Source organism: Phyllobates terribilis, unplaced genomic scaffold (genome assembly GCF_046119375.1).
Source record: "Phyllobates terribilis strain yellow unplaced genomic scaffold, ASM4611937v1 Scaffold_17__1_contigs__length_24005725, whole genome shotgun sequence".
Classification (NCBI taxonomy): domain Eukaryota; kingdom Metazoa; phylum Chordata; class Amphibia; order Anura; family Dendrobatidae; genus Phyllobates; species Phyllobates terribilis.
This window is the reverse complement of record NW_027362777.1, coordinates 18,439,933-18,466,188: the sequence shown is the minus strand read 5'-3', so window position 1 is coordinate 18,466,188 and position 26,256 is coordinate 18,439,933. Positions and strand designations below refer to the sequence as shown.

Sequence of the window (26,256 nt, the reverse complement as noted above, 5' to 3'; positions counted from 1 at the left end):
AGGCTACCTTTGGAAGATAGGCCGGGTCTGGTCTTAAGATTACTCTATCCATACATACTTGAGTGAATGGATGGTTAATGGATAGTGCGTGTAAGTCACTGACTCTACGAGCTGATGTCAGGGCCACCAATAGCGCAGTCTTTAAAGTTAAGATTTTTTCTGAAACTTTCTCTAAGGGCTCGAAGGGAGGTTTGGTTAATGCTTCCAGAACTAAATTAAGGTCCCAAGGAGGCATTCTTGGAACAGGAATAGGTCTGGATCTATGACAGGCTTTAATAAATCTAATGATCCATCTATTTGCTGCCAAGTCATAATTATACAGTGCCCCCAGAGCAGATACCTGTACCTTAAGAGTACTGGTGGCTAGTCCCATGTTTAACCCCTTCTGGAGGAATTCTAGTATGGCCTCAATAGGAACCCTCCCTTTGGCAGACTGACCCGAGGTAGACAAGAACTTAGCCCAGGTTCTACCATAGATTCTAGTTGTTATCGGCTTTCTACTTGCTAGAAGGGTAGTAACAAGATCTGGAGAAAACCCCCTTTGCGTCAATAGCGACCTCTCAAAATCCAAGCCGTCAAATGCAGGCCCGCTCTTTGGGGATGACAGACTGGGCCCTGCCTGAGGAGATCCGGGATGTCCGGAAGAACCCATGGATCTGCTTGGGACATTCTCTTCATCCAAGTGAACCATGGTCTCTTGGGCCAGAACGGGGCGATCAATATAACCCTCGCCCGTTCCTCTCGGATCTTCCTCAGGATAGTAGGGATCAGTACTAAAGGGGGAAAGGCATATGCTAGAGTGAAATCCCACTGAATCTGCAGCGCGTCCACCGCAAACGCCCCCTCTTTTGGATTCAGGGAGCAAAAGGTTTCGGTCTTCCGATTGTGTCTGTTTGCAAACAGATCTATCTGGGGCTGTCCCCACCGATCCACAATCTGCTGAAAAACGGCTGGATTCAACTCCCACTCTCCTTGTTTCAAGATGTGACGACTCAAGAAATCGGCCTTTATGTTCTCTTCCCCTTTTATATGCAGTGCCGAGAGCGTAACCAGCCGACTCTCGGCAAACCTGAAGATCTGATCCGCTATTAACATCAGAGGGAGAGACCTGGTACCCCCCTGATGATTTATGTAGGCGACTGTTGATCTGTTGTCTGACATTATCCTGACGTGAGGACCCTGAAGAACAGAACTGAATTCTTTTAGCGCGTTTCTGGCTGCCAACAGCTCTTTCATGTTGGAAGAGAGGCTTGTCTCGCTGTCCGACCAGAGGCCTTGTACAGAACGATCCCTTAGGTGAGCTCCCCAACCTTCCGCACTTGCGTCTGTTGTAATTGTATCCGACACCTGGAAGGTCCAAGGAACCCCCAAAGATAGGTTGACCGGAGATGTCCACCAGTCCAGGGAGTTGATCACAACATCTGGAAGAGATATTTTCCCATTCAGGCGACCTTTGAGCCGCCTGTCCGCTGCCAGAATCTCCTGTTGAAGACATCTGGAATGGTGCTGGGCCCACTGAACCGCCGGAATGCAAGACGTCATTGTACCCAACAGAGACATTGCACTCCTCAGGGTGATGGTCGGATTGCTGACAATCTGAGATGTTAGGGATCTGATCTTCAGTTTCTTTTCCTCTGGCAGAAGACAGGTTTGGTTTTCCGAGTCCAGAATGAGACCCAGGAAAGACTGAACCCTCTTTGGTTCCAGCCTTGACTTCTCCAGATTTAACAGCCAACCTAGGCGTCTTAGACTGGCCATGACGTCCGCCAGGGCTAGAGCACAGAGTTGACTTGATCTGCCCACTACTAAGAAGTCGTCCAGATAAGGGATGACTAAAATATCTCTTTCCCTCAAGTGCGCTGTGACCTCCAGAATGATTTTTGTGAAGACTCTCGGCGCCATGGAAATGCCAAAGGGAAGAGCTGCGAACTGAAAATGCCTTACGTGCCTGCCGAATTGTACAGCTACTCTTAGAAACTGTTGATGATCTGGCAAAATCGGGACGTGGTAGTAGACGTCCTTCAGATCGAGGACGCACATAAAACAGTCCGGAAATAACATCTTTATGGCTGATTTTATTGTTTCCATCTTGAAAGGCCTGTAGATTAAATGGTCGTTCAGTCTCTTTAAGTTCGCAATGGTCCTGAAGGAGCCGTCCGGCTTCTTTATTAGGAAGAGGGTCGAATAGAATCCTCTTCCTTGCTCGGGTGCAGGTGTTTCCACCAGAACTCCTTTCCTGAGCAGAGAGAGAACTTCCTGCTGTAAGGCTATCTGTTCCACTAAACCTCTGGGGGCTGATATTTTGACAGTGTTCTTGGGCCTGCTCTTGAACTCTAGTGTGAGCCCCCTCCTGATTATCCCTAAGATCCAAGAATTGGATGAAATTTTCTTCCAGGCAGGCAGGAAGTGGGACAATCTTCCTCCCACCTGGGGGGAACTGTCACTTAGGGGCTTTCTTATTCTCGGAGGAGGGACCCCCAAACATGAAGCCTCTGCTATACGGCTTTCGGTCTTTCCAGCTACCTTGGTCTCTGGGAGCTTTACTGCGGCTGTATTTTCTCTTCCGAAAGGAACTGTTAAATCGGGAACCAGACACCGTGGGAAATCCATGTTTTTTGTCTGCGGCTTTATCTAGGATGTCATCTAGACCTTTGCCGAACAAGAAGTCCCCCTCACAAGGGATTGAGCACAGTTTAGACTTTGACTGCACATCTCCTGGCCAGCTCTTGAGCATAGGTTTTTGGCATAGGAGGTGGGAAGACCGATTTTGCATAAAGCACACTCCCTGTTTTTATTTTTTAGCACTACACTTCTTCGCCTCCTGCCCCAAGAAATAAAAGGAGAAGAAGGAGGAAAAGAGAGAGAGAGAGAGAAGAGCACATTATTCAAGGTGAGACTTTCACGAAGATCACTCACCACACTGCCGTTCAGACTAGGGTACCGGAGGCGGTGGTTGCCGTTCACATGAGGGCTCCCATCTGGCGGAGGTGGACTGACGAAGTCTTTTCTGACCAGTCTTGCCGGAACTCGTACGCCCCTCACTGCTATGACTTTGTCGATGGGAAGATTCCCGTTCCATTTGTTTGAGCTGCTTGCGCTGCTTTGATGGCTGTGGCTGCTGCTGTACTTCCTGTGGCGGTGACAGCTGCTGCCCAGGTGACTGCGGTTCCTCATTCATCATGGCGGGGATGCAGACACCGCCATCCTGATTGCTCCCCATCCTTAAAAGCAGTAGGGCTCCACCTCCTTTAGGCTCCTCCCCTTCCGGCAGCGTGCTCATCTCTCTTTTTCCTTTTTTTTTTTTTTTAATTTTAGCCAGCTGGCGCGCTACCCGCAGATCCACCTGCCTCTGCGCGTGCGCAGCCCAGCGGCACCCGGCGCGCTTGCAGCGGGATGACAGCTTCCCACCCGCGCATGCGCAGACCCGGTTTCCGGCGCACTCCGTGATAGGGCGCGTCAGCACCCCGCGCGTGCGCAGCCCGGACTTCCGGCGCGATCCGTCTGAGGGTGTGACGCGACCCCCACGTGCGCAGCCCGGAAGACCTGCCGGCCGGCGCGCTCAGTTCATCTTTGCGAGGCGCAGACCCGGCCGCAGGCCCCGGCGCACGCGGGGAGGCATCCGAAGGAAAACAGCACCTCCTCCCCACACGCAGACCCGGGCAGCAGCCAGACGGGCTGGGAACAGGGACCATCTGCTGCTTCCATGGCCTCCAGGCCGCACCGTCCATAATCCAGGTACGTGAGGTACCACCTGGTGAGGCTCCCATCAGGGACAGGAACCAAAAACTGATGCGGAGGAGAGGTATCGCCTTTTTATTCAGTAGGTTCCTGTCCTTGGTGGGCGGATACCCTCTCTCAGGTGGTGCTGTCATGGGAGAAGGGGAAAAAAGAGCCTAAATGACTACCCCTTTCTGTAATATCGGGGCAGGGTTCTCATGGTCACCACCACCAGGGAAGCTTCGGGACAAAGCATCAGCCTTGACGTTTTTGACCCCTGGACAAAAAGTGACACCAAAATTGAACCTAGTAAAAAACAGAGACCATCTGGCTTGCCTAGGGTTGAGACGTTTAGCTGACTGGGGATATTACTGACCATAAGATCCTGTCATAACAGTAATAGGATGGACAGCCCCCTTCAACCAGTGTGACCATTCCTCGAACGCCAATTTGATCGCCAAAAGTTCCCTATTACCCACTTCATAATTTCTCTCAGCTGAAGACAATTTTTTAGAAAAGAAGGCGCATGGACGCCATTTACCAGGGGATGAACCCTGAGACAACAAAGCCCCCAACCCCAACATCTGAACCATCGACCTCTACAATAAAGGGTTGAGAAACATCGGGTTGACTAAGTATAGGTGCAGTGGCAAAATGATTCTTTAAGGAAGAAAAAGCCTGGAGGGAAGCATCCAACCATTTGGAAAAATCAGACCCCTTCTTAGTCATGTCAGTAAGGGGTTTCACTACAACAGAATAATTTTGGATGAATTTCCTGTAAAAATTAGTAAAGCCCAGAAAACGTTGTAGCGCCTTCAGGTTCTCGGGACGTTCCCAGTCAAGGACTGCATGGATCTTCTCCGGATCCATCCGAAAACATGAAGATGACAAGTACCCCAAAAACTGCAACTCCTGAACAGCGAAAACACATTTCTCTAGTTTGGCATAGAGTTTGTTATCCCTTATTATTTGGAGAACCTGCTTGACATGCCCCCAATGGGTCTCAAAATCAGATGAATAAACCAAAATATCGTCCAGATACACCACCACAAACCTCCCCACCAAACGATGAAAAATATCATTTATGAAATGCTGGAATACCGCAAGTGCATTGGTCAAGCCAAAAGGCATAACCAGACTCTCGAAATGTCCTTACGTGGTATTGAACGCTGTCTTCCATTCGTTCCCTTCTCTGATTCTAACCAGATTGTAGACTCCCCTTAAATCTAACTTTGAGAATACCTTAGCTCCCACGACCTGGCTGAACAAATCAGGAATCAGAGGAAGAGGGTATGGATCACGGATGGTAATTTGATTTAATTCTCGGAAATCTAAACAAGGACGTAGACCGACATCTTTTTTCTTCATAAAAAAAGAACCCTGCCACCACGGGCGAAGATGAGGGTCTGATATGTCCCTTCTCCAGACTTTCCGCAATGAAATCCTTCATGGCTTGTCTGTCAGGGGCAGAAAGATTATACAGTCTGGACTTGGGTAGTTTAGCTCCGGGGGTCAGGTTAATAGGACAGTCATAAGCACGATGAGGAGGCAAATCCTGACACCCCTTCTCAGAAAAAACGTTCTCAAAACCAGACAGAAAAGCAGGCAGAAACTCTGTAGAGACAGCACCAATGGAAACATTCAGACAGTTCTCATGGCAGTAATCTCCCCATTCAATAATCTCCCCCGGTTTGCCAATCCACCAATGGATTATGTTTAACAAGCCAAGGGATACTTAAAACAATCGGAGTAGGGAGATTCTCCAAAACATAGCAAGGAATGATTTCACAATGAACTGACCCCACCCTCAGTTTCACATTATGTACAATCTGAGTAAATGCTTTCTTTGCAAGTGGCGCAGAGTCAATGGCAAAGATGGAAATAGGTTCAGCTAAAGCACAGCAAGCGAGATCATGAGTTTTCACAAACTCAGCATCAACCATGCTGACCCAAAGTGGGAACTGCAGTTTGGCCACAAATGCACGCCTTGTTTATCCAACTCCAGACTACCGAGAGTTAATTGAGTCTTTTTGTTTAGGAATTGAAGGACAGATCCCAACAAAGTGTCCCTTTTTCCCACAAAAAAAACATACGCCTTTTTTCTTGCGAATCTCTGGGGAGATGTACAGTATAGACCAAAAGTTTGGACACTCTGTCTCATTTAAAGATTTTTCTGTATTTTCATGACTATGAAAATTGTACATTGACACTGAAGGCATCAAAACTATGAATTAACACATGTGGAATTATATACTTAACAAAAAAGTGTGAAAAAAATGAAAATATGTCTTATAGTCTAGGTTCTTCAAAGTAGCCACCTTTTGCTTTGATGACTGCTTTGCACACTCTTGGCATTCTCTTGATGAGCTTCAAGAGGTAGTCACCGGAAATGGTTTTCACTTCACAGGTGTGTCCTGTCAGGTTTAATAAGTGGGATTTCTTGCCTTATAAATGGGGTTGGAACCATCAGTTGTGTTGTGCAGAAGTCAGGTGGATACACAGCTTATAGTCCTACTGAATAGACTGTTAGAATTTGTATTATGGCAAGAAAAAAGCAGCTAAGTAAAGAAAAATGAGTGGCCATTATTACTTTAAGAAATGAAGGTCAGTCAGTCCGAAAAATTGGGCAAACTTTGAAAGTGTCCCCAAGTGCAGTTGCAAAAACCATCAAGCGCTATAAACAAACTGGCTCACATGAGGACCGCCCCAGGAAAGGAAGACCAAGAGTCACCTCTGCTTCTGAGGATAAGTTTATCCGAGTCACCAGCCTCAGAAATCGCAGGTTAACAGCAGCTCAGATTAGAGACCAGGTCAATGCCACACAGAGATCCAGCAGCAGACACATCTCTGCAACAACTGTTAAGAGGAGACTTTGTGCAGCAGGCCTTCATGGTAAAATAGCTGCTAGGAAACCACTGCTAAGAACAGGCAACAAGCAGAAGAGACTTGTTTGGGCTAAAGAACACAAGGAATGGACATTAGACCAGTGGAAATCTGTGCTTTGGTCTGATGAGTCCAAACATGAGATCTTTGGTTCCAACCACCGTGTCTTTCTGCGATGCAGAAAAGGTGAACGGATGGACTCTACATGCCTGGTTCCCACCGTGAAGCATGGAGGAGGAGGTGTGATGGTGTGGGAGTGCTTTGCTGGTGACACTGTTGGGGATTTATTCAAAATTGAAGGCATACTGAACCAGCATGGCTACCACAGCATCTTGCAGCGGCATGCTATTCCATCCGGTTTGCGTTTAGTTGGACCATCATGTATTTTTCAACAGGACAATGACCCCAAACACACCTCCAGGCTGTGTAAGGGCTATCTGACCAAGAAGTAGAGTGATGGGGTACTACGCCAGATGACCTGGCCTCCACAGTCACCAGACCTAAACCCAATCGAGATGGTTTGGAGTGAGTGAAGGCAAAAGGGCCAACAAGTGCTAAGCATCTCTGGGAACTCCTTCAAGATTGTTGGAAGACCATTTCCGGTGACTACCTCTTGAAGCTCATAAAGAGAATGCCAAGAGTGTGCAAAGCAGTCATCAAAGCAAAAGGTGGCTACTTTGAAGAACCTAGAATATAAGCATATTTTCAGTTGTTTCACACTTTTTTGTTAAGTATATAATTCCACATGTGTTAATTCATAGTTTTGATGCCTTCAGTGTGAATGTACAATTTTCATAGTCATGAAAATACAGAAAAATCTTTAAATGAGAAGGTGTGTCCAAACTTTTGGTCTGTACTGTATGATGTAGTGACACCCCCTAAATGCATAGGTTCCTCCACCTCCCCCAGTACTGGTTCACCCCCAGACCGCTCCCTTGGCAAAAGGTACACAACCCCGAGAAAAAGGCCCCGGAGAAGGAGGTCTATCCCGAAGGCGCTTTGCAGACGTATTGCCAAAGACATGGCAGCCTCCAAGGACTGAGGGGTATCATATACAGGGAAGGCATCTTTCAACCTTTCGTTAGCCCCTCACAAAATTGACTTAAGGGCTGAGTAATTCCATTTGGAATCCGTAGCCCATCTACGGAATTCCGAACGGTACGTTTCCACTGACCAAGTCCCCTATTGAAGGTGACGTAGCTTAGACTCAGCCAAGGCGACTTGGTCAGGGTCATCATAGATGAGGGCAAGAGCTCCAAAAAACCCGTCCACAGACTGGAGACAAACTGAGTCCAGCAGTAACGAAAATGCCCATGAGTGAGGATCGCCCTGCAGTAGAGAGATCACAATACCAACTCGTTGCTCCTGATTACTGGAGGAGTAGGGACGAAGTTTGAAGTACAATTTGCATGCCTCCTTAAACACAAAAAAACTTGTCCCTACCCCCTGAAAACCTGTCTGGGAGGGCAACCTTGGGTTCAGGCTGGACAGGCCATGGCTCTGCAACTGATCCCATACTAAAGGGAGTAAGGAAAAAAAATGGTGCATACCCAAAAACACACAAAGAAAAAAACCAAAGTGTCAATCTTGTGTCGTTTTTTTTTTCCCAAAATGTGCTCGGCCGGTTATAATGTCACAACAGGTGTGAGTGCAACACAGAGGGGAAAGGAAGCCCAGACAGTAGGGAAAAGGGGGAAGAGGTGACCTTCTAATCTGGACTAGTGTCACCCTGTCTCCCCCTAACGTCCCTATACAGCCTCAGGGAGTGGAAGGAGATGAGCACTAGTCAACCTCCACTAGCACTCTAAAGACAAAAGGGGAAGACAACACAGGGGAATTGTTATGATCTGCTACAGAAACTAAGGAAAGGCAGGAGATCTGTCCCTACAATAGAACTAAACTAGATCCCTACGATGTAACGGGGAACCTGATCCTGCGATCAGACCCGCTAAAGTCCTCGGCTAGTCTGAACGCAGACCTATAGATGTGGGGGAGGGATCCCTACAAGATCTAGGGACTGGGATAATTTGGACACCTCCTAGCAGAAATAGTAGCAGTCAAAGACAAACACACAACAAAAAGCATAGAGGTCAGAAGACCTAGCAAAACTAACAGAGAACGGCAATAGAGCAACAAGCTAGCTCAACAGTAGTAAATATAAATGAAGTCCAGCAAAGCCAGGAGGGCGGAGCCGGATTAAATAGGCAAAATGGTCATGTGACCAGCAAACTAAAAAAAAACTAACAGGAGAGTTGTAACAGTACCCCCTCTTCTAAGAGGATCCTCCGGATCCCCTAGGCCCAGGCTTACCAGGAAACCTCCTGTGAAACGCTCGGACAAGTCTGGGGGCACAAACATCATCCGCCCTCACCCATGAGTTATCCTCAGGTCCGAAACCCTTCCAAGCGACGAGATACTGCAAACTCCCTCTATACCGTCTAGAATTTAGGATGCGGGAAATTTCATATTCCCCGTCCTCCACCACCGGAGGAACAGTGGCAGAGGCGTCACCATCCGACACATCAGCTTTTTTCAACAGAGAAACATGAAACACCGGATTAATCCTCCAGGACGTAGGAACCTCCAGCCTAACAGCAGATTGGTTAACTATCTGAAGTACCTTAAAGGGCCCTACGAACTTGGGACCCAATTTTTTTTAGAAGGAATCCTCAATCGCAGATTCTTAGAGGACAACCAAACCATGTCACCAACAGCAAACAAAACCTCTTGCCGTTTCCTATCAAAGTACCTCTTAGATTTTTTGTTAGCCTCCTGAAGATTACCACGCACATCCGTCCAAACTCTCTCCAAATCACCGGAAAAACTCTCCTCCTCAGGCACAGCCGAAACCAATTTGGAAAATGACCCAAAAGACGGATGTCTCCCAGAACAACAAAAAAAAGGCGAACACCCAGCAGAAGAGGATGTATGGTTGTTAAGAGCAAATTCAGCAAGTGGCAGAAACTCAGACCACCCCTCTTGATTGTCTGCCACAAAACAACGCAAGAACTGCTCAACATCCTGGTTCTTCCTTTCTGTCTGGCCATTAGACTCAGGATGATATCTGGATGAAAACGACAAATGAACTCCCAACCTGTCACAAAAGGCACGCCAAAAACGAGCCACGAACTGAGGTCCCCTATCAGAAACAATGTCAGTAGGAACACCATGTAGTCTGACAATCTCCTTGACAAAGGCCTTAGCGAGTGTCTTAGCGCAAGGCAGTTTGATGAAGGGAACCAAGTGACACATCTTGCTAAAACGGTCCACGACCACCCAGATGACCGTGAAACCTTCAGAGGGAGGAAGGTCAGTAATAAAGTCCATAGCCAGATGTGTCCAAGGTGCACTAGGAACCTCCAGAGGGCAAAGCAACCCCGCAGCAGGAGCATGCGAAGACTTGGATCTTGCACACACAGTACATTGGCGCACCCACTTAATGACTTCCTTCTGCCATCCAGGCCACCAAAAACTGCGACCCACAAGTCTCTTGGTCTCAGAAATTCCTGGATGACCTGCCAACCGAGACTCATGACACTCAACAAACAAATCTCTCCTAAAGGTCCTAGGCACAAACAACCTCCCATGGGGAGTGTTAGATGGGGCATTCTCCTGTGCTTTAAGAATCTCATCCTCCAAAACGGAGTCCAAAGCAGCAATCACAACACCTTCTTGTAAAATGCTCTCCTCCTCCTCCTCAACACCGACCATGGGAGAAAAGCTGCGAGACAAAGCATCCGCTTTAACATTCTTGGTACCTGGGATGTAAGTAACGTAAAAATTAAACCGCGAGAAAAAAAGTGCCCACCTAGCCTGACGGGCATTCAAGCGCTTGGCAGCATCAAGATAGATCAGATTTTTATGATCAGTGAAAACCTGAACGGGAAATTCAGCACCTTCCAAGAGGTGACGCCAGTGTTCAAATGCGAGTTTAATCGCCAGCAATTCCCGATTACCAATATCGTAATTAAGTTCAGTCTCGGAAAAATTTTTTGAAAAAAAGGCACAGGGATGTACTCCATCCTTGGTTTCCTGAGACAACACCGCACCAACCCCCACCGAAGAAGCATCAACCTCAACCAAAAACGGCTTAGTCACATCAGGCTGCATAAGGATGGGAGCAGAGGTGAACCTCTCCTTTAAAAACACAAAAGCTTCAATGGCCTCAGATGTCCACTGAACCGCATTAGCACCTTTCCTGGTGAGATCGGTCAGCGGTTTGACAATAATAGAAATTTTTTTTATGAATTTTCTGTAATAATTGGCGAAACCCAAAAACCTCTGTATCGATTTCAAACCAATAGGCCTGGGCCATTCCTGTACAGCCTGAACTTTAACCGGGTCCATCTCAAAACCTTCACTGGAGACAATGTAGCCCAAAAAACTAATTCTCTGTACAGCGAACACACATTTCTCCAGCTTAGCAAAAAGCGAATTGTCCATTAATAACTGTAATACCTCACGTACGCTCCGCCAATGAGACTCCAGATCCGGCGAATAAATCAAAATGTCATCCAAATACACAACCACATCTTTGCCGATTAAAGGTCTAAGGATGTCATTAATAAGATTCTGAAAAAATGCTGGAGCATTGGTGAGACCAAAAGGCATAACCAGATTCTCAAAATGACCCACAGGAGTGTTAAAAGCAGTCTTCCATTCATCACCCTCCTTCATGCACAACAAATTGTATGCCCCCCGGAGATCAATTTTAGAGAACCACTTGGCCCCCACTAACTGGTTAAATAAATCGGGAATCAATAGCAGTGGGTATGGATTGCGTACAGTAATTTTATTAATCTCACGAAAGTCCAGACAAGGACGTAAAACGCCATCTTTTTTTTTTACAAAAAAAAAACCAACAGCCACAGGAGACTTGGAAGGCCTAATGTGACCAGCGGCCAAGCTTGTCTGTATGTATTCCTCCAAAGCCTTTCTCTCAGGAATAGTAAGATTAAATAAACGACTCTTAGGAAGAGTCGCTCCAGGGATAAATTCAATGGTACAATCATAGTCTCTATGGGGAGGCAAAACCTGCGACTCCTCCTCAGAAAAAACTCTCCAAAAATCCTGAATAGGTACAGGCAATTCCCCTCTATCCACAGCAGCAATGCGCCCGTTACAACACTTGTCATAACACTTAGGGCTCCAGGACTTAATTTCATTGGTAGACCAATCCAGTACAGGATTGTGCAATTTTAACCAGGGTAACCCCAATATTACTGGAGAAGGCAAATTATCCAATACCACCAAATCCAAATTCTCTTGATGAATACCATTAATAGTGAGGGGAAATTCACAGACCTTGTGAGTAACACTCTTCAAGGGAGAGCCATCGACAGAAACCACAGCAATAGGGGATGACAAAGTTTTAGGTTCTAATCTAAGTTTTTCCAAGAATCCCCCATCAATCACATTCAGAGTAGATCCACAATCCACAAATACCCGAAATTCAATTAATTCATCCTGAGCAGCAGTAGTGGCAGATAGGAATACCCCTTTAGAATTTAAACAGGCAATACAGGCATGACTGACCATTTCTTTTTCTTTCTTCTTACGAAGCACACAGCTCTTAATAAAATGACCAGAACTTCCGCAATAGAAGCACAAGCCTTCAGAAAGTCGGCGGTCTTTTTCCTGAGAGCGGGGTGCCATCGCCCCAATTTCCATCGGCTCTCCATTGTCAGCACAGAACCTCTCAGGACTCGAAGCTGACATAGCAGAGGATTTGCTCTCATTAACCCTTGCACGCAGTCTCCTGTCCACCCGTATAGCTAATTGCATTGCCTCCTGCAAGTTTCCAGGTGTGGGATAAGCAATCAGTAAATCCTTAACCCTTTCACCTAGGCCTGCAAGAAACAAGCTTTTTAAAGCTGAATCGTTCCACCCTACCTGGGCAGACCACCGACGGAAGTGAGAACAATATTTTTCCACATTACCTGATCCCTGCCTCAAACGTCTTAATTCAGACTCAGCAGATGAGACACGATCAGGATCATTGTACAACAAACCCAAAGCAGAAAAAAAACTATCCACTGAACTAAAGCACGGATCACTAGGATGGAGAGAGAAGGCCCATCCCTGAGGATCTTTGCGCAAAAGTGACATTATGAACCCTATGCGCTGTGATTCATCACCAGAGGATCCGGGTCTCAAGCGAAAATATAATAGACAAGCATTTTTAAAAGAAAAAAAATCTTGTTGTTCGGCAAAAAATAAATCAGGCAGACGTACCTTTGGTTCCACAAAATGCGCTCCAGAACAGCTACTCACGTGTTGTTGGAGCTTGGTCACCTCCAGAGAGAGTCCCTGCAAGCGTTGAGCCAAATCTTGCACCGAGATCATGATGGAAAACTGGAGGTCTTTCCCCAGAGAAAATCCTTTCCCTTTATTTTTTTTTTTATTTTTTTTTATGGCTGGACTTACTGTTATGATCTGCTACAGAAACTAAGGAAAGGCAGGAGATCTGTCCCTACAATAGAACTAAACTAGATCCCTACGATGTAACGGGGAACCTGATCCTGCGATCAGACCCGCTAAAGTCCTCGGCTAGTCTGAACGCAGATCTATAGATGTGGGGGAGGGATCCCTACAAGATCTAGGGACTGGGATAATTTGGACACCTCCTAGCAGAAATAGTAGCAGTCAAAGACAAACACACAACAAAAAGCATAGAGGTCAGAAGACCTAGCAAAACTAACAGAGAACGGCAATAGAGCAACAAGCTAGCTCAACAGTAGTAAATATAAATGAAGTCCAGCAAAGCCAGGAGGGCGGAGCCGGATTAAATAGGCAAAATGGTCATGTGACCAGCAAACTAAAAAAAAACTAACAGGAGAGTTGTAACAGGAATTACAAATTAGCTTTAGAAGAAACCAAAAGGGCACACAGCCTCAAAACTCCAAAGAGGATGTGATGCTGCTTCAGCCAAGTTCCAAGTAGACATGAGTATACCCGGCGACGCCCACCTAGACACACCAGGTATATATACACCCAGACTAAAGGGAGGTAGTCGCTGGGTCCTAAACAGAGCCTCCTATCTAGGCAGCTGTCTGCATTGCCAAACGTGGAGATCTCCTGCAAACCACTGCAGGGCGACTGTATGTCACGTCGGACACACCCATGACACCCAACCATGGCGTATTTTGCCCAAATGCTCCCCCCTCCCCGACACTCCTCTTAGACTGCCTCTTGGTCGTGCATACATAATCTAGGAGGTAGGTGCATGTGGCCACTAGTGTTGAGTGAGCACTAAAATGCTCGGGTGCTCGAAGCTCGGGCCAAGCTCGCTGTGATACTCGGGTGCTCGACCCGAGCAACGAGCCCAATGTTAGTCTATGGGAGACCCGAGCATTTTTGCGGCGGCACCCCCGGCAGTCTTTTAAAAGCCTAACAAGTGCCCAAAACGATAGTGACAGTGCTCAAATGACATGGGGACAGCATGGGGATCGCCCCAGGAAGCATTTCTGACCCCCAGGTCACTGCTGTCAACAACGTGGTCAGAGGTATTAAGCCACTTTTACAGGCTCATAATAAAACGTTCAAAAAAGAAAGTGAAACTGTTTTCTTGTGAAATATGTTAAGGAATTTCTTTTCCAGGGTAAAGACTTGTGTATAAGGTAAAATAAATAACCAAAAACAAAAATACTCCTCCACACCTTGGGCTATGTTCACAAGTAGCATTTTTTATGCGTTTTTGCACTTTTGTATTGCTTTCAACCATGACAAATGCATTCACCGGGAAATGTAATTTTAACATTTTACAACCTTATCTGGCCATGTGCTGTGTGACACATGCATACAGTGCTGAAAAGACATGGGAACAGTATGGGGAAGACCCCTGGAAGCATCTCTGACTCCCAGGTCACTGCCTAAAAGTGTGCCCTTCAGAAGTCATCCCTGCCGCATCAGAAGATGCAGACTTGCAACTATCCCCATGCAAGTCCTTGTCCCAGGGCACTGTTCAATTGTACCTCCCCCATTCCTTGCAATGCAAGCGCAAATATGCAGCTAACCATCCCCCCACCCCCAGGCTGCAATACCATACTGCTTGCTTGCTTGCACTTGAAATTGGGCCTTTTAGGCATGTGGAGGCAGAATCTGGCCACCACGTCATGGCTGCGTTGGCGGCCTGGTATTCATACTCAGTCCCCAGCTGCCCGGCGGTCGGGTGTCCACACTCGGTCCCCAGCTGCCCCACGGCCAGGTGTCCACACACGGTCCCCAGCCGCCTGGGGGCGGCCAAGTGTCCATAAACGGTCCCCAGCCGCCCCTATTTCTCCTGTCAACTTCCCACACACTTTTCTTAGTCCGGCCTGCTTTAGGGCAGCATTGGACGAGCCCACCAGAGAACCAGACTCCTCCAGTGGGCCCTGGCTTCTCCATCAGGGGAGTTGAGAGTGCCAAGGTGAGGAGCATGATGAGGATGATAGAAGTTAGCATCTGCTTTGTTTTCTTGGAATGCAAGCTCATGTATGTAGTAGCGGCTAGGCCGAGGTGCTCAACGTTTTGGCGCATATCCTACCTCCTCCAAGGATTGCTGGATGTTTTCCTGCTACTATTCCAGTTCTATGACTCCCGTTAAAACAAAGCTTCAGATGATAAATGATGGATGAGGTAGTGGCAAAGGATAAAGAGCAGGAGGAACAGGGACCATTCACATCAATATCAGGCCAGTCAACCACATATATCTTGTAGGACAGAGGTCCCCAACCGCCGGTCCGCGGACCAGGACCGGGCCGTTGGGGTTTTTCAGCCGGTCCGCGGGGAGAGGGGGCCCCTCCAGCCTCCAGCAGGGCCGCCATCAGGGCATGACTGCCCTGACTCCAGTATGGGGCCCGGCCGGTAGGAGCCCCCTCGGAGCCCCCCTCTTGTGCGTCTCTCTCCTCATGGGGCCCCCGGCCGCATGCTAAGCGCCGGGTCCGGGACATCTTAGCGCTGCGCTGCTGCGGCAGCACCTTCATGATTCCCCTGACTTCCGGTCATGTGACGGCGCCGTCACATGGCCGGAAGTCAGGAGAACCTGGTGTCAGCGATTTGGACGAGCGCCAGGATTCTGCAGGGATCGCATGGGGGTAAGTATAACAAGTTTTATTTTTTTTTAAATACAATTAACTAGGAGTGGGGGGAATGGGAGATGCACATGGGGGGAGGGGAGAGATGAGAGATGCACATGGGGGAGGGGAGAGATGAGAGATCCACATGGGGGGAGGGGAGAGATGAGAGATGCACATGGGGGAGGGGAGAGATGAGAGATCCACATGGGGGGAGGGGAGAGATGAGAGATGCACATGGGGGGAGGGGAGAGATGAGAGATGCACATGGGGGGAGGGGAGAGATGAGAGATGCACATGGGAGGGAGGGGAGAGATGAGAGATGCACGGGGGGGTGAGAGATGCACGGGGGGGTGAGAGATGCATGGGGGGTGGATGAGAGATGCACATGGGAGGGAGGGGAGAGATGAGAGATGCACGGGGGGGTGAGAGATGCACGGGGGGTGGATGAGAGATGCACGGAGGGGGATGAGAGATGCACGGAGGGGGATGAGAGATGCACGGAGGGGGATGAGAGATGCGAGATGCACGGGGGTGAGCTGCACATGGGGGGGTGAGAGATGCACATGGGGGGGTTATGTTTACATAACTTTGTTGCCTTATGAAGGGCGGGGGGGGCCCCCAAAAATTTCTTGCACAGGGGCCCACTACAGTCTGTGTCCGCCCCTGGGATGAAGTAAATGCAGCTGAACAGCAGCTGTCAGGACAGCTGCCCTGTCCTGCTGCAGGGCGTGATGGGGCCTCAGTGATGCGGCTCCTGGCACAGCACATTATGTGGGGCTCCTGGCATAGCTCCTGGCAGGGACCTGGTCTACACTATATGATAAGTATGCACTAAACTCCAAATCCCTCCATTACCCCGCCCCCATATGACCAAAGCCCCGCCCACCCCACCCCCTCCTTGCTGGGCCATGGAAAAATGATCTTGCTTCAAGCCGGTCCCTGGTGCAAAAAAGGTTGGGGACCACTGTTGTAGGATATGTTTCTGTAACAAAAGGAGAGGTTCGGCTACACAGTTATAGGGCATACAGTGAGTGCAATGCCTACCAAAAATTTTGAGGCACTCCAATGCCCCTTGGAAATGACATGGAGGTCAGAGGGCCTTAACTAAACCGTTTTTTCCATTTATAGCAACTGGGTCTCCTGTGCACTGTTGGCCTAAGCAATGAATGGAAGGCTTTCCAAAAATTATGAGGAACTGCAATGCCCCTTGAAACAGAAGTGGATTACAGCGTACTAAAAATCTTCTACCCATTATTGGGGAGTGGGTCTCCCTTAGTTTTCGCCTTTGCATTGAAAAACAAAAGCTGACTAAAACTAGGAGGAAATGCAATGCCCGTTGGAAGAGTCGTGGAGGTTAGAGGTAATTAAAAACAACATTTCAATGGCCCTTGGAAGAGCTGTGGAGTTCAGAGTGGCTTAAGAAGACGCTTTTAATGCCCCTTTGAAGAGACGTGGATGTCACAGTAGCTTAACAAGACGATTTTAATGCCCCTCGGAAAAGTGATGGAGGTCGCAGTAGCTTAACAAGACGGTTTTAATGCCCCTTACAAGAGCCATACAGTACAGCATCTTAAAAACATTATTCCCATTATTGGGGAGTGTGTCTCCCATAGTATTTGCTTATGCCTTCCAAGCAAAAGCTGCCAAAAATTAGGACGGAGGAACTTGCAATGCCTCTTACAAGAGCCATGCAGTACAGCATATTACAAACATTATTCCCATTATTGGGGAGTGGGTCTCCCATAGTATTTGCTTATGCCTTCCAAGGAAAAGCTGCCAAAAATTAGGAGGAAATGCAATGCCCGTTCGAAGAGTCGTTGAGGTTAGAGTTAATTAAAAACAACACTTCAATGCCCCTTGGAAGAGCTGTGGAGTTCAGACTGGTTTAGCAAGACGCTTTTAATGCCCCTCAGAAGAGACGTGGAGATTCCAGTAGCTTAACAAAACGCTTTTAATGCCCCATGGAAAAGTGGTGGAGGTCACAGTAGCTTAACAAGACGGTTTTAATGCCCCTTGGAAAAGTGGTGGAGGTCCCAGTAGCTTAACAAGACGCTTTTAATGCCCCTCAGAAGAGACGTGGAAGTCCCAGTAGCTTAACAAGATGCTTTTAATGCCCCTCAGAAGAGATGTGGAGGTCCCAGTAGCTTAAAAAGACGCTTTTAATGCCCCTCAGAAGAGACGTGGAGGTCCCAGTAGCTCAACAAGACTCTTTTAATGCCCCTTGGAAAAGTGGTTGAGGTCACATTAGCTTAACAAGACGCTTTTAATGCCCCGTGGAAGAGACGTGGAGGTCACATTAGCTTAACAAGACGGTTTTAATGCCCCTTGGAAGAGTGGTGGAGGTCGCAGTGGAATAAAAAGACAATATCAATGCCCCTTGGAAGAGACGTGGAGGTCACAGTAGCTTAACAAGACGGTTTTAATGCCCCTTGGAAAAGTGGTGGAGATTGGAGTAGCTTAACAAGATGGTTTTAATGCCCCTTACAAGAGCCATACAGTACAGCATCTTAAAAATATTATTCCCATTATTGGGGAGTGGGTCTCCCACAGTCTTTGCTTATGCCTTCCAAGAAAAAGCTGACAAAAATAAGGACGGAGGAACTTTCAATAATGGCAACACGGACCACGGTCACCCTGGTGGGATAGTGGTGGTGGAGGCTAAGGATAAAGAGAAGAGCATAAAACAGCTGAAATGAGGAAGCGTATACCCATATGTGGGTGTGAAGCGGTGCATGTGAATACACCTCCCGAAATAACACAGTGGATTTGACTTTATGTTACTCTGCTGTCATTTGGTGGTGATGAGAAGTCTGGCCCAATCCAGCCCTTGTTCATTTTGAAAAGGGTCAGCATTGTCAGTTGACAGGCGAGTGCGCTTATCAGTTATAATTCCCCCAGCGGCACTAAAAACACGCTCCGATAACACGCTAGCGGCAGGGCAGGCCAGGACCACCAAGGCGTACAGAGCGAGTTCATTCCAACTGTCCAACTTGGATACCCAATAATTAAAAGGCACAGAGGAATCACGGAGGACGCTGGTACGGTCGGCAAGGTACTCCCTCACCATCTTTTGAAACTTTCCACTCTTTGTGAGAGTACCCCGCGCATCAGGGTCTGTCCAAAGGGAGGGTCTGAGAAAACTGTCCCAGAACATTGACAGTGTTCCCCTGCCTCTGCTGGATTGGAGTTGCGTCTCTCTCGCATGTACGCCTTGGTTGGGCAACGAACTGTGACCTCTGCCGCTAGCGTGTTCAGATGGGAATTTTTTTTAACAGTTCTGCAGCAAGGGCATTCCGGTACTGCCCCATTTTTGTAGACCTCTCCACCTCAGGAATAAGAGAGTGAAAGTTCTCCTTGTAGCGGGGGTCTAAAAGTGTCACCAACCAGTAATGACTGTCACCCAACATTTTGACAACGCGAGGGTCACGGTTAAGGCAGCGTAACATAAAGTCAGCCATGCGAGTCAGACTGGTAACGGGCAAGATTTCCGTGTCCTCACCAAGATGACGACTGACCATGCTCTCCTCCTCCCCTCCCCCTGTCCTCAGGCCACCCACGCTGAACCGACGGTATGACAGTTGTACAGGTACTACCGTCTACAGCGCTTGATACCAGCTCCTGTTGTTCCTCCTCCTCCTCCTCTCCCTCATTGTCGCCCAATGCACGTTGGGATGAGATGAGGCTGGGCTGTGTGTAATCGTCCACTACGGCTTCTTGATCCATCTCATCATACTCTGGCTGCAATGCCTTTAATTCTCTGCAGAGAGCGTTGCAAAAGACAGACAAGTGGGATGCTGACACCATCTTGGTGGCCTCCTCAAAGTTTGTCAGGATGGTACATATGTCAGACATCCAGGTCCACTCCTGAGGTCTTATGTGTGGAGTCTGACCTGAATATCGACGACCTTGTTGCAGCTGGTACTCCACAACTGCTCTCTTCTGCTCACAAATCCTTTGCAACATGTGGAGGGTAGAGTTCCAACATGTGGGGACATCACACACCAGTCGGTGTGACAGAAGCTGCAAACGCTGCTGTAAAACAGCAAGGGCGGCGGAAGCTGTAGCCGACTTGCAAAAATGAGCTGACAGGAAGCGTACTTTCACGAGCAGATCTGGCAACTTGGGGTATGATTTAAGAAACCGCTGAACCACGAGGTTAAGCACATGAGCCAGGCATGGTACGTGTGTGATCTCGCCTCGCCTCAGAGCCGCCACCAGGTTACGGCCATTGTCACATACGACCATGCCTGGATGTAGATTCAGCGGTCTCAGCCACAGATCTGCCTGCTCTTTCACAGCTGTCCACAATTCACAAGCAGTGTGAGGTTTCTCACCTAAGCTTATGAGTTTCAGCACAGCCTGTTGCCGCTTGTCGGAGGCAGTAATGCAGTGCTTCCTACTTGTAACTGATGTGGTGATATCTGAGATGGAGGCTGAACATGAGGAGGAGGATGATGCGCAGGAGGTGTGCACTGTGGGGGCAACTCTGACTGACATAGGGCCCGCAATCCTCGATGTGGGGAGGTTGTGTTCCGTCCCAAGGTCCGACTGGGTCCCGGCTTCCACTATGTTTACCCAGTGTGTGGTCAGGGAGATGTACCGTCCCTGGCCACAAGCACTTGTCCACGTGTCCGTTGTCAGGTGCACTCTCCCAGTAACTGCGTTGTTGAGGGCATGGCAGATGTTTTGGGACACGTGCTTGTGTAGTGCGGGAATGGCACACCGGCCAAAATAGTGTCGGCTGGGGACCGAGTACCGAGGGACGGCCACCGCCATAAGGTTGCAGAAGGATTCCGTCTCCTCCAGCCTAAAAGGCAGCATTTCCAACGCAAGCAGTCGTGAAATGTGCGAATTTAGGACTGTGGCCTGTGGGGCGTTAGCTGCGAATTTCCGCTTTCGTTCAAAGGTCTGGGATATGGACAATTGAACACTGCGGTGGGACGTGGACGTTGATGCTGTTTCTTGAGAAACTGCCATAACAAGTGAAGACTGAGAGGAGGGGGCATCTTTACATGCAGTATGGACAGGGGATTGCCTTGCACACACAACAGGGGGTTCTATTGCACGCACAACAGCGGAAGAAGCAGTGGTGACACCCGCTGACACTGGTCGTGGACCATGGGGTTCGCCCCACAAAGTGGGGTACTTTGCTGCCATGTGCCTGATCATGCTGGTGGTGGTCAGGCTGGTAGTTTTGTCACCCCTGCTGATGCTGGCCATGGCAGGTGGTACAAATGGCCTTTTTGGGGTTATCAGCAGAGTCTTTAAAAAACTTCCAGACTCTGGAGGACCTACCGCTTGTACTGGCAACGTCCCTCGTGTTGGTGTTACGGGGAACAGTTGCCCGCCTTCTGTCTGCGGCCACCACACTGCTTCTTCCTGCCTGTTAAGGTACTCTGCCTCCCTCCCCCTGTGTGCTGCTGGCCTCACTCTGCATGTCCTCCTGCCATGTTGGGTCAGTTACTAGATCATCCACCACCTCCTCCTCTTCTACTTGCACACCACGATCCTCCTCCTCACTTCCTGGCAATTGTGTCTCGTCATCGTCCACCTCTTGTGACAAATTGCCAGCGTCGACTTCCTGTGGCCGTGGCTATTCAAATATTTGGGCATCGCTACATGGGATCTCCTCTTCCACCACTTCAAGCGTATCAGGCGAGGGGCACAAATCTGGAAATGGACCAGTGAACAGCTCTTCAGAGTGTCCAAGTGTGAGATCAGTTGCTGTCTGACGACACTCGGCATGGTGGGAGGTAGGAGCATCAGGGTGAGGAGGAGTATGCGGTCGAGACTCAAGGCTACTAAGAGTTGACCGTGTGGAAGACAGACCGGAGGTGGTGGTGCCCAGGTAACTGGAAGTATTATCTGCTATCCAATTAATAACCTGTTCACACTGATCAGTTCGCAATACTGGTGTTGTTCTGTGCTTCCCTAGTAATTCGGTCAAGAAGTGGGAGCGAGAAGATGTGGCTGTTGGTTGTGGCACATTTTCACCTTGGCCACGGCCACGTCCTCTGCACGCACCATCACCAGAACGTCCAGTTCCACGTCCTTTGCCACGCGCCTTGCCCATTGTAAAGGAAGTAAAATAGCTTACACTCGCACTATCAATGGAAAAAGGGTAATAAAAAGTAGATTAGAACCATGGAAGAGGAAAACCACAGTTCTATTTCTCTGACCTACACCTGACTCTTTTAAACAATCTGAACAATCAGGGAGAAACTATTACTGTTTTTCTGTACGGAAAAAATACCAAAACCTGAATAATAAGAGATTTTTTACCGTGGAATGGCAAAACTACAGTTATTATTTACTGGGGTATAACAGAAAATTTTAAATAGATATATTTGCAGCTGAACAGTCAGCGAAACACTCAAAAATTTTTTTTAGGTAAAAATGGCCCAAAAGTGGATAATACAGAGGTTTGAACCGTGGAAATGGAAAACCACACTTGGATTTCTCGGGCCTACACCAGACTATTTTCAACAGATATATTTTTGTGTCTGAACAATCAGGAGACACTACTGTTTTTTTTACGGCAAAAAATGTGAAAAGCAGGATAATAGAGATTTTTTACCATGGAACAAGAAAACCACAGTTATAATTTACTGGTGTATACCAGACTTTTTTAAATATATAGATTTGCGGCTGAACAGTGAGCGACACACTCAAACTGGTTTTTTTTTAGATACAAACGGACCAAAAGTGGATAATACAGAGATTTGACCCGTGGAACTGCAAAATCACACCAGACTATTTTCAACAGATATATTTGTGTCTGAAAAATCAGAAACACACTTTTTTTTGGGGGGGGGGGGGGCACCAAAAGGTTAATAAGACGGGTATTTGTACAGTGTGAAGGAGGAAAAAAAAAAAGAGGATTTAGAAGAAAAAAAAGGATTTTTACTGGCCTGAGACCTGGAGCTAAGTCCAGCAATTTCAGCAACAGGAGCACACAGGACTGTAATGCAGCATTTGCTGGTATAACCACTGCGTCTCCTATACAGCCTGCCTGCCTGTCTGATATCTGGGATGTATATTAGTCCTGAGAAGGACTGTTTGTTTGATCTGGCAGCCTTTACAGACCCTACACTAACTATTTTGCAGGATATATCTCTCCCTAAATCAGCAGCGCTGTCCCTACACTGTCTGATCGAGAGCGACTGTGTCCAAGATGGCGGCGGCCGGTTTTAAATACTCGAGGTGACGCTGTGCGGCCAGCCAATCACTGTAATGCCCACAAACAACATGGCTGCGGCATTACAGTGACTGGCTGGCAATCCCTGCATGTTCATTGGCTCTGTAAAGAGTGCCAAACATGCAGGGCGGAGACCCGAGCTCCCGCTCGAGTAACCCGGAAATGCTCGGTGCTCGCCGAACATCCCAAGTAGCGTGATGCTCGAGCTAAGTACCGAGCAGTGTCGAGCATGTTCGCTCAACACTAGTGGCCACATATACAAGTCCTGAAGCTTTACAGTTGGAATAATCCCTCTGGAAAAAAGGTTTCATCTGTAGAGAAACTCGAGAAAGATTTACATGGTCTCATCCAATTACATGTACAACTTTCTCCACATCTAAAGAAACCACAGATTCTTCTATCTAGCCATGTCCCCTTGGGCGCAGGTTTTTATAGAAGCTATGCACTAAATGGTCCCTAATTGACCAACCCTTTATGAAAGTTATTGTGGGAGTAGATCACACAGCACCCTCAGGTTTGGGTCGGCCACAAGTACATCCTAGTGTTTTATGAAGATATTAAAGATAAAGTCACTCTGATTGTGACAAGTTCCTATTACTCGTGTTATCCCATCTTTTTCTTGGTCTCTTGGTTAGGTATGGAGGAGAGTCTTTCTCTCCTGTTTTTCTGCAAACGATCGTGCAGAATCCAAAATGTACTGTGGGTACCTTTTCCCATGAATCTGGTGTTTATGTCTATTGCCTGTATATTAATATCTGTGACATTAGAGCAGTTTCTTCTCAACTGTAAACATTGGCCCTTGGATATTTTTTTTCTAAGTCGGATGGGGTGGTGGATATCCCACTTTAATAGTTTATGGTAAATGTGTGTCCCTAGGGTCCAAACCAGGGCTGTGGAGTCGGAGTCGTGGAGTCGGTGCTCAGTATGGTGGAGTTGGAGTCTGTATAAAATGGACCGACTCCGACTCCTAAAATATATAATAAATTGGGTACAGTAGTTCAATGCAGAATGTGCTGAATATTTTTTCATAGGAATTTGGGAAAGTTATGAAATGTCCTATAAATGGCTGTTCTATTCCTGATCTAAAGCTACATTCACACACAGAGTTTTTGCTGCGTTTTTTTGAGAATATGTTTTTCAGCTGCAAAAGCAGATCAGCTTTTTAAAAAACCGCATCACCTGAAAGGTTTTTGAGCTCATAGATAATGTTTTCAATAGCAAAAAGCAGATAAGAAAAAAGCCGAACAAACTGACATGCTCATTCTGTGTGAGGATCCGTTTTTGAGCCCAAAAACGGATCCTCACAAAACGATGTGTCTGAATGTCATATCTTGTAACCCATTGACTTTGCTGGGATGCTCAGAGTCACTGCATTTTACTGCAAAAAATGCATCCGCAAAAATGCTGTGTGTGAATCATGGCCGTAGACAGCGAGGGGTAGCTGCCCACCCCTCCCAGAAGCAGGGGCACACACCTATCAAAACTCACTTGTATGCTGCAGTGCTCCCGTCCTGCACCGGCTCCAGACTGCAGGGGGCAATCTCCCCTCTTCTGTACTGTCTTCTGCCGTCTTCACCAGAGAGAGGAGTGGGAGGGGTGCCTGCCCTGCACAGGATCCGATTCCTGGGCCTCGAGCTGGAGAAAGTGAGAAAGTGAAAGTACTACTGCTCATCTCTGTCACAGGAAGGTAACTAATGCTAATATTGCAGGTGATTATTATGTGCTCTCTGTACAATGTGTGAACTACAACCCCTGGCAAAAATTATGGAATCACTGGGCTCGGAGGATGTTCATTCAGTTGTTTAATGTTGTTGAAAAAAAGCAGATCACAGACATGGCACAAAACTAAAGTCATTTCAAATGGAAACTTTAGGGCTTTAAGATACACTAAAAGAACTCAAGATTAAAAATGTTGTACTCAGTAAGGGTCATTTTATCGTCCATGAAGTCATTATGTCTGCTACACTCTATTGATCTCGATTTCAATAAACGTCTTACTCCTCTGATATCATCCTCATGCGATATATCACTGTACAAAGCCTCGATATCTAGTAAGGCCTGCTCCACTGCATGCATGTATACATGCTCGAGGGTCTTCATTTAGGGGAGCAGGCAAAGGGAAAACCAACTCCAGAGGGATTATTCCAACTGTAAAACCTCAGGCGATACTATGGGAACATTATACTGTGTGTGTGTGGGGGGGGGGGGGGGGGGGTGGCGTTTACTGTGAGAACATTATAGTGTGTGTGGGGGGTATCATACATATTGCAAAAGGAGCATAATGGGGGCATTACACTGTGTGGGGCATCATACATCATACATCCTGCATAAGGGGCATAATGTGGGCATTACACTGTGTGGGGGTATCATACATCCTGCATAAGGGGCATTACACTGTGGGGGCATCATACATCCTGCATAAGGGGCATAATGGGGGCATTACACTGTGTGGGGGCATCATACATCCTACATAAGGGTCATAATGGGGGCATTACACTGTGTGGGGGCATCATACATCCTGCATAAGGGGCATAATGGGGGCATTACACTGTGGGGGGCATCATACATACTGCATAAGGGGCATAATGGGGCATTACACTGTGGGGGAATCATACATCCTGCATAAGGGGCATAATGGGGCATTACACTGTGTGTGGGGGCATCATACATACTGCATAAGGGGCATATTGGGGGCATTACACTGTGTGGGGGCATCATACATCCTGCATAAGGGGCATAATGGGGGCATTACACTGTGTGGGGGCATCATACATCCTGCATAAGGGGTATAATGGGGGCATTACACTGTGGGGGCAGTAAAGGGGTCCTGTACTATGAGAACAATACGTTTCCTCCCTTCCTGTCTCCATAGTTGGGTCGTATGTATCTATTACAGGAAACAAAACAAAAAACTTATGATTCTTATAAAGGGGAAACACAAGACCCCAAAAGAGTCTCCGTGCTGAAGGGGTTAATGCCCCCTGCGCCCAGTAATGGGTCTCCACATACCTCCACCTGCAGAGCCGCCACCACATATATGGCTGCTCTGTGCGCACAGGAGCTGGGATGAGGTCACAGGAGGGGAGGAGTCAGGGGTCACATGATCAGGGGCCTCAGTGGATGCAGGACTCTGCTGTGCTGGTTGTCATGGTGCTGGATGAGGTGAAGTTTATGTGTGGGGTCAGGAAGGGTTTACAGTGTGGATGTAGCAGAGCCGCGTGTACGAGGTGTACGGAGCGGAGCCGCGTGTGTACGAGGTGTACGGAGCAGAGCCGCGTGTGTATGAGGTGTACGGAGCAGAGCCGTGTGTACGAGGTGTACGGAGCGGAGCCGCGTGTGTACGAGGTGTACGGAGCGGAGTCGCGCGTGTACGAGGTGTACGGAGCAGAGCCGTGTGTGTAC

The 26,256-nt window shown here is 47.9% G+C and overlaps 1 protein-coding gene across 1 annotated transcript in view; it reads right to left on the bottom strand.

The window, feature by feature from the left end:
- The window catches only part of LOC141176233 (gastrula zinc finger protein XlCGF66.1-like), a 39,742-nt gene extending 13,805 nt beyond the window's left edge, over positions 1-25,937 (bottom strand). Inside the window, exons 1-2 of the mRNA XM_073660217.1 lie at positions 25,864-25,937; positions 24,343-24,489 (exon numbers count right to left, since the gene is read on the bottom strand). The gene's annotated coding sequence lies outside the window, so the exon portion shown is untranslated. The remainder of the gene's footprint in view (positions 1-24,342; positions 24,490-25,863) is intronic.
- Between the last annotated feature and the right edge of the window lie 319 nt (positions 25,938-26,256).